General features: G+C 36.6%; 1 protein-coding gene across 8 annotated transcripts in view; it reads right to left on the reverse strand.

Moving 5' to 3' along the window:
- The window catches only part of LOC106880179 (uncharacterized), an 82,696-nt gene that overhangs the window by 8,490 nt on the left and 54,273 nt on the right, over positions 1 to 19,933 (reverse strand). For 3 of the 8 annotated variants that reach the window (XM_014930027.3, XM_014930025.3, XM_014930026.3), the window contains 2 exons: positions 12,454 to 12,593; positions 1,877 to 1,983 (listed from right to left, as the gene is read on the reverse strand). The gene's annotated coding sequence lies outside the window, so the exon portion shown is untranslated. Of the gene's footprint in view, positions 1 to 1,876; positions 1,984 to 2,561; positions 2,657 to 5,294; positions 5,316 to 5,686; positions 5,842 to 7,576; positions 8,401 to 9,334; positions 9,461 to 12,453; positions 12,594 to 19,933 lie in introns of those variants that run through there. The other 5 variants (XM_014930029.3, XM_052972089.2, XM_014930028.3 and 2 more) reach the window with 5 other exon arrangements.

Genomic DNA, 19,933 nt, shown 5'->3' on the forward strand with positions numbered 1-19,933 from the left:
CTTTTATATTATAAGAATGTATGATCTTTGACCCTTTAGCATTCAGATTCCTCTGTCAAATCTAATGCTAATTTACTCACATTATTTTGATTTTATACCTGTCTTGTAGCCTTGAAGTTTTGATGATGAGACTGTATTTTTAGGGCTAGCATGAGAGGCCAGATCAGGCCAGTTTGAACAAAAAACAGAACATTTGGGCTGGATATGGCCAGTTTAAATGCTAAAGGGTTAGGAAAACATTTCTTTAGATCATACTTTGCATATTGGAAAATATGTTAGATCATTAATTCATCAGAGTTACAAGAAATGAGACACTCATTACTGAATTTCTTCACTCAATATGTATTCTCACAGAAATATAGATTGGAGAATCTCTTCATGAGTATTTAGATTTTCTATAGCATTCACCCAGTTCACATAACATACATTTTACTCTGGTTTTTCTATCACGATCATTCAGCACTTACTTCACCTGTTTCACCCTCATTTCTCTAGCAATCAAATAGGTTTAAATATCTGTTTCAATCTAGGTTCTGTAGTATTAATTCAGGCTTTAACTTGCCTGCTTCATTGTATTTAATACTGTATTAAACAGATGAGAAAAAAAATTACTGCCAAGATATGAGACAAGTTTATTAAAGGTAGCTTTCACATAATAAAAATCAAGTAATTAATATGAAAACTAAATAAATTGAGCCATAGCTACACATCTGCTAGAGGAATATAAAAACAGACAATAGTCTGCAGAGACAGATCAATAGATGTAAACTTCACAACTACAACCATGATCCTGACATAGAAATGCTGTAATCATTGAAGAGTATGTTTATTGAACACGCTGGCATGAATCAGCCAACTAGATTGTAGCAAGGCTACAAAATGTGAAAATGATGTAAAGCTTCCAAAGAAATGTATGGCTTAGTTAGCAGAAGGGCAAACATCCATAAGCTAGAGGGGGACCTCTAAAATGGTAGGAGTTAGAAATAGATAAATAAATAAATAAAATAAAACAACTCGTGATTCTTCTCAGAATGGAAATGTGGTCCAAATGCTTGCAACAAAGTGGACCCTACTAAAGGCATCTAAGGGTAAGGGGTAAAGTTAACTACAAGAACAAGAACAAGCCATCTGACTGGCTTTCACAGTTTCTCTCTATCTAATTTTACTCACAAAGTCTGTATCAATCTGAGGCTTATGATTGAAAAACACTAGCCCAAGATGCAGCATAATAGGATTGAACTAGGAACCATAGGATTGTGAAGTGAATGCCTTAATCACATGACAATACTTGCAGTGAAAATGTTTCCTAACATGGATTAGTATTAAATGTCTAATGGCTTAGGCTGTTACCGTTATCAGAGTAGCCCTTATCAGTTCTGCTAAAACAGATTTATGGGCCAGAAATAAATTGGTTAAGCATTTGTGGCTAATCCACAGTTCTTGCACCAATCTATTCTGGGCACATTCTGTAGTGTTCAAAATATAGAAGTCACAGCAGACAAATATCCATAAATATGTATATGGAGCGAAAAAAAACAATATGTTTAATAAGCATTTATTTAGCCTTCTGTTATGATATTAAGTTCTATGGTTAAACAGGAGGGTTTTTCATCCAATCTGCTTTTATAAGATTGATGATTTTGATAGTAGCCCCAGGGAAATGGACAAGTGGAACTTATTCCAATGTGAGAGTCTCATAAGTTTCCATGAGATTACCTGGAAGCAATTGGAAGCTCTATATGGAGTTTGCAATCAATATTTTGCTATTACTTTGGTGGGTGGATTCAATGGAATGACAGTATTTAACAGATGACTGGTGATATATGAGTACATTTATTCACACAACAAAATTTCAAATGTTATTTTTCAAATTTACCTTGAAAGGAAATATCAGTGACCTCCAACAAAATCACACTCAGTTTATTCACTGTTGATTGTGGAATTTTGTTGATTCTGTCTTTTCAAGGAACATTGGTGCAGAACCTACAATAAAAAAATTTGACACAAATATAACCACTGCTTATATAAATAAAAACACTTCACTGAAGTAATACAGAAATATTGTTTTTAAACAATTGGTCAAGTCATTAATTTTGTTTCGTGTTTTTTTTTTTATCACCTCGATTTGTGATTCACACGCTCTCTAAGAAAGTAGGCCAATATACTAAAGATTAGTTTAAGCTGAGACATGATCAGAAGTCAACAAGAGGATGACCAAATGTTGGAAAGGGTCATTAAGTTTGTTAAAATAAAACCTACTTTAATTCACTGATGCTACGTGGTTGAACAGACTTCCTGTAACATCATCTTTATTTTTATCATTGTTAAAAATTAACTCATGGTTCTTGTTCACTGACTCACATGTCATATTAATCATTCTACTCTTGTTCTTGTTCAGTCCCAGGTCAGCCCTGATTAAGTAGGCCCATGATTAAGACATTCCAGCCGTGACAGTATTTATGACTACACTATCCAATGTGTCCCTCCATTTTTAAGATGGTAGAGAAAAATCTGCTATTTCTAGCAAACTGAGTGACCACTTAAAGACTCCCTTGACTCACCTACGTAAATTCTCAGCCTCTCACTCAGTTTTTGTAATGTCCTTGTGTATATGTACAGTACAATAACTCCCTGTGTAAACACATTCAATTGAGCACACCTCTGGTATTCAAAACAGCAGCACAAGCAAATAATAAGAATAATAAGAATAATGATGATGATGATGATGATGATAATTTGAAAAGAAAACTTTCAGCAGTTTACGTGAGGTCTTATATTGAAAGTTATGTTATGTCATTATCAAGGAGTGTACCCAGTCCAACTATTTATTCATAGCTGACCTATTTGTTATCACATAGAAGTACTCTAAAATACACGAGTGACCTGGTCAACAGAACAACAAAGAAAAAACAAGGCAATTAAATAATCAATAAAACAATTAAAAATATACATGAAAAAACTATGTTATATGAATAGTTCTATTCTTGAATTACATACTACATTGAAATAATTAACATATATTGGAGCCAATGAGGAGGGAACTCCCTACGTGGTTGCTCAATCTGCTAGAAATAGTAACCAAATTTCCTTCACATTTCACAATAACATCTTAAAGATGGAAAACACATTGAATAATATAGTCTGGGGTGCATTAAATTGAAGAATAAATGGTAACAACTGAAATGCTTTTGAATCTGAGGGCTACAAGATCCAGACTGGCATGGGGTTAAGCAACAACCTTACATATATGCAGAGCTATATTTGATGTAGCCTTGAACTTATGGTCAATAAATATCTACAGTACAATTAATAAATGTCAAAAAGTAAAAAAAAAAAATTTAAAAAAGTGGAGCCAACACTCAAACCAGCTTTTAGTATTTTATATGTGAACGAAAAGAAATTATTCTAACTGTAATGGCAACTAAAACAAATAAGCTTTCAGACACTATGTATTATGAATGGAAAGAGCTTCTGGAAAATGACAAAGTTGTCCTTCAACTTATTTTTCTCTGTATCCTACAAATAAGTGTTTTCTTAAGATGTACTTCTACTCACTTTGTCAAGTCACTGGTGAATGCTACTGGTAAAATGTAATCCAGTACAATGTGCTGTGTAGTTGGGTCATAAGAGACCAAACCAGAACTACCACCAGTCTAGTCTGGTGAGAAAGGTCGGACCAGAAAATTTGATAAACATTGAAATGGACTACATAAGTATGCTGTCAGGACAACCCTTGATCTGAGAACTGCAGAAAACAACTAAAGAAGAGCTAAGCTATCAAGAGACCGTTATACTTTACATTCACTGATCTAAAGAAGAACTTTGGTAAAGCCTTTTGCTGTGCAGTCAGGTGAGTGTGGAGAAAAGTAAGTAGAGATGTAAAGAATTTAGTCTACAAACAGGTGTTGACCATCATGTTATCCTCAGCTTTTTGCTATTTGGTTGTTGTTCTTGGGTCAGTAACACAAGAACTCAAGACTAAAAGTCTGTGGAGATTTTAGCCTTGAATTGCAGGAAATATTCATTTCAGACATGCAAGGATAATTAAAAGTTCAAAGGACTCAATGCCAACATAGCAAAACCAAAGTTTTAAGTAGTAAAAAAAACTCATGCTCCATTCAGGAGTGGCTGTGTGGTAAGTAGCTTGCTTACCAACCACATGGTTCTGGGTTCATTCCCACTGCGTGGCACCTTAGGCAAGTGTCTTCTACTATAGCCTCGGGCTGACCAAAGCCTTGTGAGTGGATTTGGTTGACGGAAACTGAAAGAAGCCCGTCGTATATATATGTATATATATATGTATGTATTTGTTTGTATGTCTGTGTTTGTCCCCCCCCCCAACATGGCGAAGTTGTTCATATCTAGATTTAGCTAAAGAACTTTATTGAAGAATTTTTTGTATCCTTAGCAACAGATTTTTGCATTAAACCCTAACAAGACAGATGTCTCCAAACATCTTTCAGGTGAGATGGCAAGAAAGACTCGCAAACAAAGCTTTGTGGAAAGAGGCAAACCAGTAACCTATCGAAACCTAGATTGAGAGAGGAAATGGTAAGCCGCCTGATGGACAATCTAAAAGAGATGCAAGAGTAGCAATGGTGAAGATCCCTGAACTGAAGCTCTGGTTAGCAATTACACCTTGCCACAATGGCAACCCAACTGCCAAATACTGAGACTAATCGAGATGTCTTATTGGCATCTATACTCTGCATGGAGGACGAGGATGAAGACGATGATTAGATGTAGGTAGGTGGAAATGTACAAGACGGACACAAAAAGAAATTGTCAATGAAATTATATTTGCCTCTTATTGGATTTTTCTGATTTGGCAGGCACCACTTGTTTTCTTAACGAAACACTTTCAAACTTGGGAGACTGGTAGAATGTGTCATATAAAACATCTTTTACTCTTAGTGTTATTGAGAAAATTTTATCTTTTTAAAGCTATTTCGTGTTAAAATTGTCGTATTTCGGTAATTTATACCACTCACTGACGTCTATTGAGGTGAAAACAATTACTGCTATGGAATGTAAACAAGACGTTCTAGCGGTGTAATTGGATCTTTCCCCTTGAATAAAGTGCGTTTGTACTGGTTTTAGCTAACCCTAACCCTATCTCTAAAACTCGAACCCTAACCCTAACCCTCTTATTTGGAGAAAGAAAGCAAAAAAGTCTAGCAGAAGAGTGTAATAACTTTAAATGAAAATTACAAATTAAGGTTTCAAATTTCAAATTTTGCAAATTTCAGATTTGGTATAATAATGGTTTCAAATTTGAAAATAAATCGTCTTACAGTAAAAATGTAACAAACACATGTAAAGTTTGTCTTAGAAGCATATATTATATTTTCAACACGGACGCATGCACACAAAACAAAACAAACGCAGCGAAGAAAAAGAGTAATCCAGTTAACAACAAATAAAATATGAATGGAATGGTTGACGACTATGGTAGAAATAATCAAAGGAATTTCTTAAAATAAGGTATGTCCGTGTGTCGATAATAGATGTTGAGTTGTAACGTTTGAGGGCAAAAGATGGTAAAGGTGAATTTCTTTGAAGAGAAATATCCAAGGAAAATCCGATTTCTATTTATCAAAATGAAAGGTGTGTGTGGAGGGAGAAAGAAAGAGAGGGGGAGAGAAGAAGAAGAAGAAGAAGAAGAAGAAGAGAATAGAATAGATACATCGAAAGTGAAGTGCTTTTCTTTTTTTCTCCACTGAATGCTCTCGTTCTGTAAGATGTTCATTATTAAATACTTTCGTTCTGTTCTTCGAAATCATTCCAACGAATTTCAAGTTGATAACCAATAATATCAATCACTGTTACAGGAACGAAATGGTATTTCTAGAAACATGCATTGCGTATGCGGCGAAGTGAAAGGGGATGCAAAAATAATACAATTTATGTTGCTATGGATACTTGAAATAACTGTTCCCTCTAAACTGTGCGCGCGCGCCCTTTTTGCAATCGGTATGCAAAAAAAAGAAAAAAAAATATTAATGGGCATTCTTATATTATACATTCAGTGTGTACAGTTTTTATCACAGGATAACTTTTGCATAGCGTAAGATTTCTGTGAACATTGGGCTACTAAAAATTGGAGGAACATAACAATCTCTTGTGACAGATTAGTCGGAATTACTTGTATAAGAGCTATACAATAGTAGCCCGTATTTTATCGAAGGAAAGTTACTCTATATTGATGATAAACTGGGTGAAAACAGCGGTAAATATGTTGGATAAATCCTTAATTTTCAAACGAAAATGTTAAAATAGACAAGTATCACAGTATTATTATTTTTTTTTTTGAGCTCTAAATTTCACGAAATAATAATAAAAAACAACTTTCATTTTTTTTTTTCATGTGTCGATACTTAAGATCTGTCAACAAGTAAATTTAAACTTATTGACTGACCTATCGAAGTTCAAAGGTTATACTGGCTTTTACCTTGACCCTACGAACCAATTGAGCACCTCTACATGGTCACTTGATCAGCCAGTAAAAGTAGCCAAATTTCCCTAAAAGCTCATACTACACATCATAAAAAGGGAAAGAAAAAAAAACCTTAAATAATGTAAAATAAAAAAAAAACGAAACAAAAACAAACCCTGATTAATATTCTTACAAAGAGTATGCGCGAATAAAATACGGGTGCTAACAAGCAGGGATACAGCCACCACCCCCTTTTTTTTAGTATCGAACCATCAAGCTCAGTAGGATGACGGGCATTTGCCTAGTTCCCATCTACAAATTTCACTCGTACTTGCCCAAAATACCTCACAGTAGGATCGAACCGGTAACTACGTGATTCTGGAGGGGGGCTTCTTAATTACTGTAACTTCTGACTGCAGATACGACAAGGGCTAACTTAAAAGCTAAACCACAACCTCCGACATACACCCCAGTCAACGGAACTGAGATAGAAACGGCCCCCACTTCATAAGTGATCGTTAATGTCAAAGGGGTAGAGTTAGCGGGGCAAATATAAAATACGTCAGGTAAGGATATACTTTGTTCTTACAACAGAATTTAATATGGACCACCACTGGATGTATTATTTTCTAAAAACCAAGTTAAGTCCAACGTTGAAGAAGACAACTTGACGTTAAAGACATTGACTAAGGTATAAAATAAATCAGACAATTCTCAATTATTATTCCGAGGACGACTTAAACAGATACCAATCAAAGTACTGGGTCGATATATTTGACAGTACTTTCCTTTAAATTTTTTGGGTTTTGTACCCAGAACTATTAAAAGAAATTATTCTACAACGCAAGAACTCCACATCAAAAACACCACGTTCACCTTCTCCCAGAAAGCCACGGGGTTTACAGTGGTGAGAAGATCCATTAAAGATCTGGTGAACCTCTTGAATGATATATTGGAGGAGTACGAAATGGTAAGAAGGTGGATCGTAGCGATGGAGGAAGAATATAAAGAACATTCTGAATTATGCCCAGTCTTTCCCACCAGAACATCAACCCTCTGGAAGCTTCTCCCAGCTCATATTTTTCCTGCAAGTGTTGACCTACGTTAGTTTAAACGGAACATTAACAGTGTCAAACTTACCGGTGTCAGAATGCCTACAGAGGTCAACAGATATTGCCTCTTTCTCCAGACTCAGCAAAAGAATATTAATATTATTAATAATAAAATAACACTGACAGCGAAACTTTTATCGGCAGTTTACTAGCAGCTATATGAACAATGAAGCGTGTGTGGGCTACTACCAATACAATAGAATCGATACCCGAACCACTGACGTGCACATTCGGAAATAAATATGCCAAGCACCATAACACTTTCATTAGCGGGGAAGATGATCAGAGATGTGGGTGGGGACGAGACCCTGGTAGTTTCTTACTCATGTAGGGCCGGATTTCCCTATTTGTTTTCTTGTTTCTTTAAATCATATCTTTTTTTAACAATTATATTTGTATGATATTATAATTACTTGTAGAAATTATTTTGTGTAACTTTAAAATATTTAACACGTCTTCATATACTGTATGAAGTATCGGACCCTTTCTTTCCTCGTTTATATATAACTTTGTTGTACTTCACATATTTGTATTCCCGTTGTAACAAATCTATTCTATGTATGAATGGGTCCTTGTGACAAATAGAAGAAATCATCACCACCATGGCAGAATCGTTAGGGAGTTGGACAAAATGCCCAGCAGCATTTCTTGTTTTTTTTTGTTTTTTTTTCTGAGTTCAAATCCCACCGAGAGGTCAAAATTGCTTTTTATCCCCCCCCCCCCGGGGGTCGATAACATAACGTACCAGTTTAATACTGGGTTGACGGTATTGACTAATCCCTTCTCTTCAAAATTGACGGTCTTGTACACAATCAGAAACAAGCATTGCAGTATTTCGCCGCGCTACGTCAAATTCCGCCGAGGTCGACTTTGCCTTTCATCCTTTCGGGGTCGATAAATTAATAGACTTAATCCCCTCCCCCAAGCTGCCCTCGTGGCAAAAATTATTATTCAAAATCCGCCGTGGTCGACTTTGCCTTTCATCCTTTCGGGGTCGATAAATTAATAGACTTAATCCCCTCCCCCAAGCTGCCCTCGTGGCAAAAATTATTATTCAAAATCCGCCGTGGTCGACTTTGCCTTTCATCCTTTCGAGGTTGATAGATTAAGTACCAGTGAAACACTGGGGTCGATGTAATCGACTATTCCCCTCCCCACAAATTTCAAGCCTTGTGCCTATAGTAGAAAGTATTATTATTATTATTATTATTATTATTATTATTATTATTATTATTATTATTATTATTATTATTAAGGCGGCGAGCTGGCAGAATTGTTAGCATACCAGGCGAAATGCTTAGCGGTATTTCGTCTGCCTTTATGCTCTGAGTTCAAATTCCGCCCAGGTCGACTTTGCCTTCAATTTTTTTCGTGGTCGATGAAATAAGTACCAGTTACGCACTGGAGTCGATGTAATCGACTAGTCTCCACCCCCCAAATGTCAGGCCTTGTGCCTATAATACAAAGGATTATAGTAAATACAATGGATTATAGTAGTATCTGGAGTGTGCCGGACAAAATGTTTTCATAGCATTTAGTTACGTCTTTTTAAATTCCGAGATCAAATTCACTGGTGGTGACGGAAATCGATTACTATAACTAAGTATCAATTAAGTATTGGATCGATAAATTGACTTCAGTTACCCCTTCCCCAAACATGGTGCTTACGCTAGAAACCATTGTTATAATTTCTAATTTTACAGCCAGAAAAAAACAAAACAAAACAAAAAAAAACCCTCAAAACATTAAGAGACGAACAAACGGATAGGAAACACTGTGCACTCACCTTTCACATCAAACCTATAAATCTAACTGTAATTGCCAAAACACAAGTTACGCAAGACAAATTTAGGAAAAGTGACATCACCAATACATTGTGATTGACAAATGATAGTCACGCCTTCCAAGGGAGACAACACAATTGGGCAAAATGGACAAGTCGCGATCATACGATTGTATATCGAAGGAAAAAGGCAATACCACCTGTCTGTCTATCTGTCCCTGTCTCTAGGAGTGGATATAACTGATTTAATGGACTGCCTCCCCACCCCTCTTTTGTACAGAACGGTATTTTACTTTATCGGACCCTAATGAGCAAAACGGTAAAATCGACCTCAGCGGGGATTGAACGAGCAATACGATGGAACGTAAAAAAAGCATTTCGTCCGTAGGTTTACTTGTTCCCGTGTGTTTTTGTTTTTATTCAATAGTGGATGCTTGTCTTCGATAAGCAATTGTTTCTATTTACGAAGAGAATCAAGTATTTAATATCATGCCGCATCGAGCCGGTAGGATTTCATGGAGATTTAGTAGCTATTTTTAGTAGATTGAGTGACCACGTAGACATTTCATGAATGACTTGTAAAGAATTCTTATTGGCGATAATATTGTTGTTGTTTAGCTCTCCAGGAAAACCCTGACCAAATGCATCTAGCTGTGAGATTTCCAAATTAAGGGTATAATGTTGTTGTTGGCACTCCGTCGCTTACGACGTCGAGGGTTCCAGTTGATCCGATCAACGGAACAGCCAACTCGTGAAATTAACGTGCAAGTGGCTGAGCACTCCACAGACACGTGTACCCTTAACGTAGTTCTCGGGGATATTCAGCATGACACAGTGTGACAAGGCTGACCCTTTGAATTACAGGCACAACAGAAACAGGAAGTAAGAGTGAGAGAAAGTTGTGGTACAGCAGGGTTCGCCACCATCCCCTGCGGAGCCTCGTGGAGCTTTAGATGTTTTCGCTCAATAAACACTCACAACGCCCGGTGTGGGAATCGAAACCGCGAGTCCGCTGCCCTAACCAATGGGCCATTGCGCCTCCTAAGGGTATATAGAACTACACAATCCAAAGTATCTTCTTTATGTAAGATGTTAGGATGCAGTGTGATGGAGATTAGGCTGAAATTTCTGATCAATCAGAGTGAAAAAACCTCTCTGTCTTGCTGATACAGGGTAACTGGGTATTGCATAGAAACAAACAGGATGACTGACTCCTTTAAGTCTATACTAGATCAATGATGCATGGTGCCATATTGAAAAGGCAACAAGACCGTTAGTCAGTTTTAGATAATTCTTGAACTCATAAAATTCTGCAGGGGATAAACTTAAATGCTCTCTCAGCTACTTATACACCCACACATCCACTCGCCCGCCCACCCACCCACATGCTTGCCTGCCTACTTACCTACCTACCTATCATGTGTGCATCTATCATATATTTTTATACATAACAATTCTTTATGCCAACCAATCAAGGGTTGAATTAACCATTTTAATTATTTCCTTAAGTAGCAGTTTTGGTTAGTGCTAATAGAAAATAAATTAGTTAATGAGGAATAGGATTAAAAAACCCCAGAAATAACATGATTTCAAAAATAAGTTCAAGGTTACATTTATTTTTATGTGTTAGAGAAGGGTCCTTATTTTGAAAGGGTTAGGACCTTTGAGATAGGCAGAAGGAAAACAGTCCTCCTAAGACTGGAGATCAAGCCTGAATCCTTGCAATTGATTTGACTCTATTAGATATCCGTGGTGTTAAAAAGGGTACTAGTCTACCATTTGTAAGAGCCTTTGTCTCTTGTTTGGCCTCTTGTTTTAAAACATTGATAGGATGAAACAAATGCAGAGTTAGCTTCAATCAAATGATAGGAAGAAAAGAGAAAAGAAACACAGAAAGCTTTGTTTTTTTTCAAGTAAAAAATTGAAATTAAAATAGAAAATACAAATGAATTACAGCAAAATATCTATTAATTTTCAATATATTCTCATAGATTTAAGTGTGAATCATAGATTTTTTTTTGTCATTAGAGATCAACTCTCTTTAGATGATGTGTCTTCATAACACATGGTTCATTGATGTGAGGGGACTTAGAGACATTGATGTTTTAATTTTGTCTCCTCAAAAACCTACTTAGAATATGGACAATATACTTTTAAAACAAGAGGTCAAACAAGAGACGAAGGCTCCTACAAATGTGTGGTGGTGGTGGTTATTATGATGGTCATAGTGGGGGTTATTCAGCCTGTGAGATATAACAGCCAAGTCACTCCCAAATTACACTCTAGTGCTTTGAGAAAGGAGGGAGACATTTGATAATGGAGTCCTAGATATATGATGCTTGAAAAAAATAACTACTGGATGGTCATAGCTGGAATACCTAAGATTTGATGGCTGATTTGGAATCAAAAAGATAACAGGTTGAGGGAGCAAATAATATTTATATCAAAAACAGAATGTAACAGTTTGTCTGAGTTCCACAAAGAAATTCATAACTTTAAATAAACTAAAAAGACATGGAAAAAATGTTTAACATGTACTGAATTGTTTAAATTTTATTATTCAGTTCAAACTTTAAAAGAAACAAGTTCCAAGGTATTCAAACTACAAATTTTAACAGTTATCAACCCTGAATAAAATTGGTACAAGAGGACAAATTTTAGAGGAGGTCTGTAGTTAATTATATTGATTCCAGATTGAGCTTTCTAGGAAGCCTGCAGAACATTGAAGGCAAAGACATCAATGACATTCCAGGTGTCCAAGGTTCAATTCTCAAATTAATCCAAACTGCTGGTTCTGTCATTCACAGCCAAATAAGAATGAAATTACAATCTGACTAAAAACCTATTCTCACTGTTAACTGATGAATTCTTTCTAATTTTCTTTCTCAAGAAACGAATAGTATCGGGAGATAACTCGTGTTTTACAATAGGACCAATAAGCCAAGTTGGAGTTGCCTCCCTTAAGAACGACCTGGCATCTATTTCAAAACTTTCTCCCAAATCTCAGAGATTTTCTGCGACAGTGTTAAAAGATCCCTTCTCCCTTCTGTCTTCTGCCGTGACTTGAAAAGTCTGTCTCCTATCTTCATTCTACAATATATATATGAAAAAAATTGACTTACCTGTGCACTATTGTTGTGTTAAGGCACAAGAGGAGTGATAGGTTTTGGACAGACTAAAAGGTCATTTCAATCTTGAAGCAATAGTGGACTGGACTGACCAACCACAACTGTAATATGTTGTGGATCGAAACATGGGACAGCTACAAATAGAAAAACAAAAGGAAAATATATTTGCTGCAAACTATTTCGACATTTCAATAAAAATATATATAAATTTCTTTCTGCATGTACATGTTAATAACGTAGGCATTATAGGGGAAAAAACAATAGTGTGATTTCAAGGAAATTTGGCTACTATTTCTAGCACCTTGAATGGGTACAAAATTCCCTCAGTGGGTTGTATATGTGTGTGTATATATATATATCCTTTTACTTGCTTCAGTTGGGTCGTTGATGACCTCTTTCTAGCATATTGGATGTCCACCTAGTGGTCATCCCTTCTTATACGCATGTAATACAATTTTTCTGAATTATCAGATTTTTTTATATGCTAGACCACTGGTTTTAAATTGAAATTAATATTCAATTTATCACCCTCAGTATATAAATAATATAATATAATATAATACAATATAATATGTATATATATATATATATATATATATATATATATATATATATATATATATATACACAGATATATATCTAATATATATCTGTGGTAAGTAGCTTGCTTACCAACCACATGGTTCTGGGTTCAGTCCCACTATGTGGCACCTTGGGCAAGTGTCTTCTACTATAGTCTCGGGCCGACCAAAGCCTCGTGAGTGGATTTGGTAGACGGAAACTGAAAGAAGCCCATCGTATATATATATATGTATGTGTGTTTGTGTGTCTGTGTTTGTCCCCCTACCATCGCTTGACAACCGATGCTGGTGTGTTTACGTCCCCATAACTTAGCGGTTTGGCAAAAAGAGACCGATAGAATAAGTACTAGGCTGACAAAGAATAAGTCCTGGGGTCGATTTTCTCGACTAAAGGCGGTGCTCCAGCATGGCCAGTCAAATGATTGAAACGAGTAAAAAAGAGTATATATATATATCTAATATAATATATATATATACATATATGTACACAGAATATGTATATATATGTGTCTGTGTGTGTGTACACACACACACACACACATAAGGGAGGTGTATATTAATGTTGCCTTATTTAAATTAATATTAACTCCTACTTCTATTTCTACAACAGATTGTTTTATCGCACCAGCTGTGTGAACAAGAATACCTTCCACGTCAGCACTCAACACTGCAGGAGTTGTGAGTCAGGTGTGAGCACATTCTTCTGATCATTATCAAAAAACCCCACAGCAACTACAACAAGAAAACCATTGTGTGGTCATTGCATGTGCTAGAATTAGCAGCCAAATAGCCCTGAAGTTACCCCTTACTATTTTAGAAAAGAATACATTAAATAATGTGGCCCTATATGTCTTACAAAAGGATGAGATAATGAAGCAAGGCTAATTCGAGACTAAACGACTATAACTGCACTCAACTTGCAAGAAATAATCACCAGGGTATAGAATGTTCAGGAAAATGAAGGAATTATATTAGCTAAAATGATAGAGGTTTGTTCAAAGCATGGCTTGCTTGAAGCTTAAAAAAACAATCACAAGGAACCTTAGCAATCTTCTACAGTGGTTCTCAACCAGGATCCATATAAAATTTTGTTGTTAAAATATATATGCAATAAATTGGATATACTTCTACAGTGCACACAATATTTTTTTTTTTCAATTTTTTTTTTATTTGTCCCCAACACCATCAGTTGTCAAGCGATGGTGGGGGGGGGGGACAAACACATGAAAGTTTAATGGATAGTTTTAATTTAAGTCTTTTAGTATTTAAATAAATCATGCCTGGCCCAAATATTCTACCTGTTTTAGGGCCAGAGAGTTACTCAATCAAAGCTGACAAGCTACTAAACAAACAATAACAAGCATCTTCTTCTCAAGTTTGTCTTTGTCACCATCAGCACAATAGACTGTAGGTGTTGTTATGTAGCTGAAATGCTGATGTGCAAGATGAGTGGTGTATGTATGATGAAAACAGGAGGGGAGATGGAGAGGATTCTGTTCAGCCATTTTCCTCACAATCGAGAAGCAACAGTACAAAAAGACTGGGTAATATCTCTGGTATGGGCCTTGTAGTTATATTTTTTACAGAGAAGCAAATAGATATATGGACGTTGTGTTAGAAAACACAAATACTGTGATATATATACCAAGAGAGAAAACTCTCATATAGTAATTTGGTGATTTTGGCCTAATTTGGCCTTGTCAATGGTAGATACCTCAGCACTGGAAATAGCAATATACATAGAAATACAGAGCGAAAACAGGTACTGATGTCGCTAAGAGCCAGTGGCCTTATTAAAAAATAGAGTGACAGAGGCTCCATTTATTTTTTAATAACTACATAAAGTTTATCTTACTATTTTGGAGTAATTAAAGAAGTCAAGATAAATGATAAAATAAGATAATGTAATCTATGGATATATTAAAGGATTGAATATATTCACAGTCAAAGAGAGAAAATATAATTAAACTTAAGGGAAAAAGGCAAACAGTTTGAGACTAATTGTCTGCTATAGTACACCAGCACATTCCTGCACCTGCACTCCATTATTAACTACAAGCCAACCAGGAAGCTCTATGTAATCACCTGACTTGCTAGAAATAGTAGCTAAATTTTTCTCAAATCATTCATTAATGTGTAAATGACATTTTGGATAATGTTACTCCTTCATATATAAAATGATAGTATGGATTACATGAGAGTCTCTTTTAGAAGTAGCCAAATCTCCCTCAAATCAACTCCACTATTTTTTTTAAAAAAAGGAAGGAACACACTGAGGACTGGTGAACCAGGTGGCTGCACCAGGCTCCAATCTGATTTGGCAGAGTTTCTACAGCTGGATGCCCTTCCTAACGCCAACCACTCAGAGAGTGTAGTGGGTGCTTTTACGTGACACAGGCATGAAGGCCAGTATATATATATATATATATAAATTATTTAAAATTATAATACAGGGTATCTAAGAGATACCGCCACGCTGAAAAATTGCAGTCAAATCCTGCTATTTTTCAGCGTGGCGGTATCTCTTAGATACCCTGTATTATAATTTTAAATAATTATTACCTTTGATGGTTTTTATTCCCATGCTGGCCACTTGATAAGATCAATATTTTAAATATCAATCTTATCCTTATTTATATATATATATATATTATAACGAAGGTGGCTATATGCAAAATAAAACCATAAACAAAAAATTCAATTGCCACTAATTGTGAGTAAGAGTGACATATTGCTAGAGTTAAAAACCCCTCAAAGCTGCAAGAGAACATTTTCATATACTAACAGGAGAGATAACTGCCCCACAGTGAAGCTAGATTATTATACTCGGCTAGTTTTGTTTGAAAATTACAAACTCATCAGCAGTGACTACTCAATCAATACACATACATACATATATACATGCGCACAAGCTTCTTTCAGTCCATCAAATCCACTCGTAAGGTCTTGGTTAGCTCAGGGCTATAGTAGAAGACAAGTGCTCAAGGTGGGACTAAGCCCAGAACCATGTGGTTGGGTAGCGAATATCTTGAAATAAAGAAAAAAAACACAAAACAAAAAACAGGTGTTCTTCAGAGACAACCTGCCTTGAGTCTTTTAAGTTCTATGGATGAAGCAGGTCTCCAGTCAAGCAGCAGGTAACATGGGTATAGTATATAGTTGATAGATGAGTTAAGTAACATGCTCGTGTATAAAAGCTTAGGAGTGGAAGAATGTAGGTAGCTAGGAGTGATATCAGAAAGATAAGTGGGGAGCTGGATGTTAGGTCTATGAAACCAAGAAAGAAAATGAGAATAAGAGGATTGCTAATGTTGGTATACAATGAAGATGAGAGTCATCAGATATCCAAAAATTACACAGCATTGTCTATTTGTATGAATTAGGATATCAGTGGAGAGAAATGTGTCTAAAATAACTCTGGTGTACTTAGCTCTAGCATCAATGAAATGAATGCTAGAAGACATGCTGGTTGGTGTTGTTTCACCCCAGATTAGCACTGTTTGGGTGGAGGCGCAATGGTTCAGTGGTTAGGGCAGCGAACTCGCGGTCATAAGATCGCGGTTTCGATTCCCAGACCGGTCGTTGTGAGTGTTTATTGAGCGAAAACACCTAAAGCTCCACGAGGCTCCGGCAGGGGATGGTGGCGAACCCTGCTGTACTCCTCCACCACAACTTTCTTTCACTCTTACTTCCTGTTTCTGTTGTGCCTGTAATTCAAAGGGTCAGCCTTGTCACACTGTGTCACGCTGAATATCCCCGAGATCTACGTTGTGGGTACATGTGTCTGTGGAGTGCTCAGCCACTTGCATGTTAATTACACGAGCAGGCTGTTCCATTGATCGGATCAACTGGAACCCTCGACATCGTAAGTGACGGAGTGCCAACACACACAGTACTGTTTGAGCATAACTATGATCAAAAGCGTTCCAGCCATGACCAAACTGTCAGTTTGTACATGAGAGAATAATATTGTCCAAGGTGTCGTTCATAGACAGTAAGATGTGATTGGGAAAAAAAAAACAAAAAAACTGAGGTGCTATTTCTAATAAGACAAATGATCACAGAACTCTCTGTTTGGTTTCTAGTTAATAATGTTGTGCAGGTGCAGGAATGTGCTGAAGTACTATAGCAGCCAATTAGTCTCAAACCGTTTGCCTTTTTCCCTTTAGTTTAATTATATCCTATCTCTTTGACTGAATATGTTCAACCCATTATATTTCCCATCTGCAGTCCAAGTCCCTATACGAAAGTGTGTATATGTCATGGGGAGGAGGAGGAGATGATACAGCTGTAGAAGACATCCACCTGGTGGGGGGATGATGGTGAGTTTAACGTGTACACTAGCCATGGTATCTAACCCAGAGATGGAAAGCTTTTTATATCAGAATGTTGTATTGAAGTTAACTTATCTAACAAGGCTGCATTTCAAAAAAAAAGCTGTTTGTACTGCTAAACCTTATTGTTTTATAAAACGTAATTATTAAATATTTAAAAAAGCAGAGTTTCAGAATAAGCACCTCCAGCATAACCATTTCTTTTTACATTATATTTTCTAAAAATCTCTCAGGATTTCAATGGTATATTAAATATAACTCAGCTTACTTTTAAAGTGATTACTTGGAATAAATGATAAGAAGTGTAAAGGGATATATTGTTGTTGTTTGTTGTTGGCACGCCGTCGCTTATGACGTCGAGGGTTCCAGTTGATCTGATCAACGGAACAGCCTGCTCGTGAAATTAACGTGCAAGTGGCTGAGCACTCCACAGACACGTGTACCCTTAACGTAGTTCTCGGGGATATTCAGCGTGACACAGTGTGACAAGGCTGGCCCCTTTGAATTACAGGTACAACAGAAACAGGAAGTAAGAGTGAGAGAAAGTTGTGGTGAAAGAGTACAGCAGGGTTCGCCACCATCCCATGCCGGAACCTCATGGAGCTTTTAGGTGTTTTCGCTCAATAAACTCTCACAACGCCCGGTCTGGGAATCGAAACCGCGATCCTATGACCGCGAGTCTGCTGCCCTAACCACTGGGCCATTGCGCCTCCATAAAGGGATATAAAGGAGTTAAAAAGAGTGGCTTTAGGTAAAATTAAACCCATTAAAATATATTTCTGCAGAGATACTGTGTGGCAGTGTACTTAAGAAGCTTGCTCCCTAACCATGTAATCCTGGGTTCAGCCCCACTGCATGGCACATAGGGCAAGTGTTTTCTATTAAAGTCAATGGCTGTCCAAAACCTTGTGAGAAGATTTCATAGAGGGAAACTAAAAGAAATCCCTTATATATATATATATATATATATATATATATATGTGTGTGTGTGTGTAACTCTGTATTTGCTACCTACTACCATCATTGCTCGACAACTGGTGGTGGTTTGGCAAAAGAGATTAAGAGAATAATTACTGGGCTTCAAAAATAAATGGTGGGACCAGTTTGTTTAATTAAACTCATCATGATGGTGCACCAGCACGGATGCAGTTCAATCACTGAAACAAGTGAAAAATAAAAGATAATTTTCCCCCCAAAAAACATTGTAATTCTTTCAGAAGACCACAATTAGCCCTTTAAAAGGTCACATGTTAATCAACTCTGATATTAGCCTGTGTTCAAAGTCTGGAGCTAATCGCAACATGTACCATGGGAATCGGTAGATCCTGCTGGGCTGAGACTCAATCAGATTATCCAGTGCCTGTAGATTAACCAGGCAGTTCTGGTACATATTCCCAACAGTTAGCTAATTTGAGATATTGTGGAACAATGTGTTCCACCCAGATACACTACAGCAGATGTTTCTTTTTACATGCTTGTTAGAAGACGAGGAGTGACCCTGGCCCTTCCAGGTCGTTCTTGTTTGGTGAAATTGATAGGATGACGGTTAGTTTAAACATCTGTCAGATATTGAACTCAGTTCTCTCTCTCTCTCTCTCTCTCTCTCTCTCTCTCTCTCTCTTTCTCTCTCTCCCTCCCTCTCCCTCTCACACACATTTATATGTAAACTTTCATCAACATGTATTAAATCTCACTGCCAAATTAACTTCTTGAGGGCCTTTGCAGTTATTTTTGATGAGAACATATACATCACACACACGTGTGCACATGCATACATACATGTATGCGTGCACGCCAACACACGCACACACACACACACACACACACACACAAGAACAAAGATCTATCCAAGAGGGTTTGAAGTGCTTCACCACTCTGAAAGCATCTAATTTAATAGAAAGAATAAAAATCAATACCCAGTTGTCATCTTCAAGAATGAAAGGGACAACATCTTATACGCTTGAAGCATATTCCTCAAGAAGTATTTCAGAAGCTGATGCTATTCTATTCGACCCTAAAACCCCTATTTATTCACCAGAGCTATATTAGGTCTGAAAAATAAATGTGATGGTCGTGGTTGGAAGGCTAGAATGCTTTTGATTATACATCTGCTCAATCAGGACGGAGTTGGGGGCTAAGCAACAAAAATTACCTGCAGATATGAATTTCATCTCTATCAAAATTAAAACTGGACATCTACCTGTGAAGGTGTGCTTATAAGATTATCATTCCATGTGAATATGAAAATGGACTTTATTATCATCAGCTGTGAGACAGACAGAAAAAATAATGGAAGCAATCCAAAAAGGTTGGCTCGTTCTTGGCAACAGAGAAGATATTAATACAGAGGGGGATAAACACAAGCAGTAGCCACATTAAAATCAATGTTGTAAATCTCACTATGGCTCAGACATCAAATAAACCTAAAATTATATTTTACTGAGATATGATAAATCTGCTGTTATTGATTATTAATCTCTGTGATGTTAATAGTATCTGAACTTTCTCATTATGTACCAAGAAGACTCTCTTTCCCATATTTGTTATATATCCCTATCA

The sequence above is a fragment of the Octopus bimaculoides genome, chromosome 12 (assembly GCF_046866305.1).
Source record: "Octopus bimaculoides isolate indiv1 chromosome 12, ASM4686630v1, whole genome shotgun sequence".
Classification (NCBI taxonomy): Eukaryota; Metazoa; Mollusca; class Cephalopoda; order Octopoda; family Octopodidae; genus Octopus; species Octopus bimaculoides.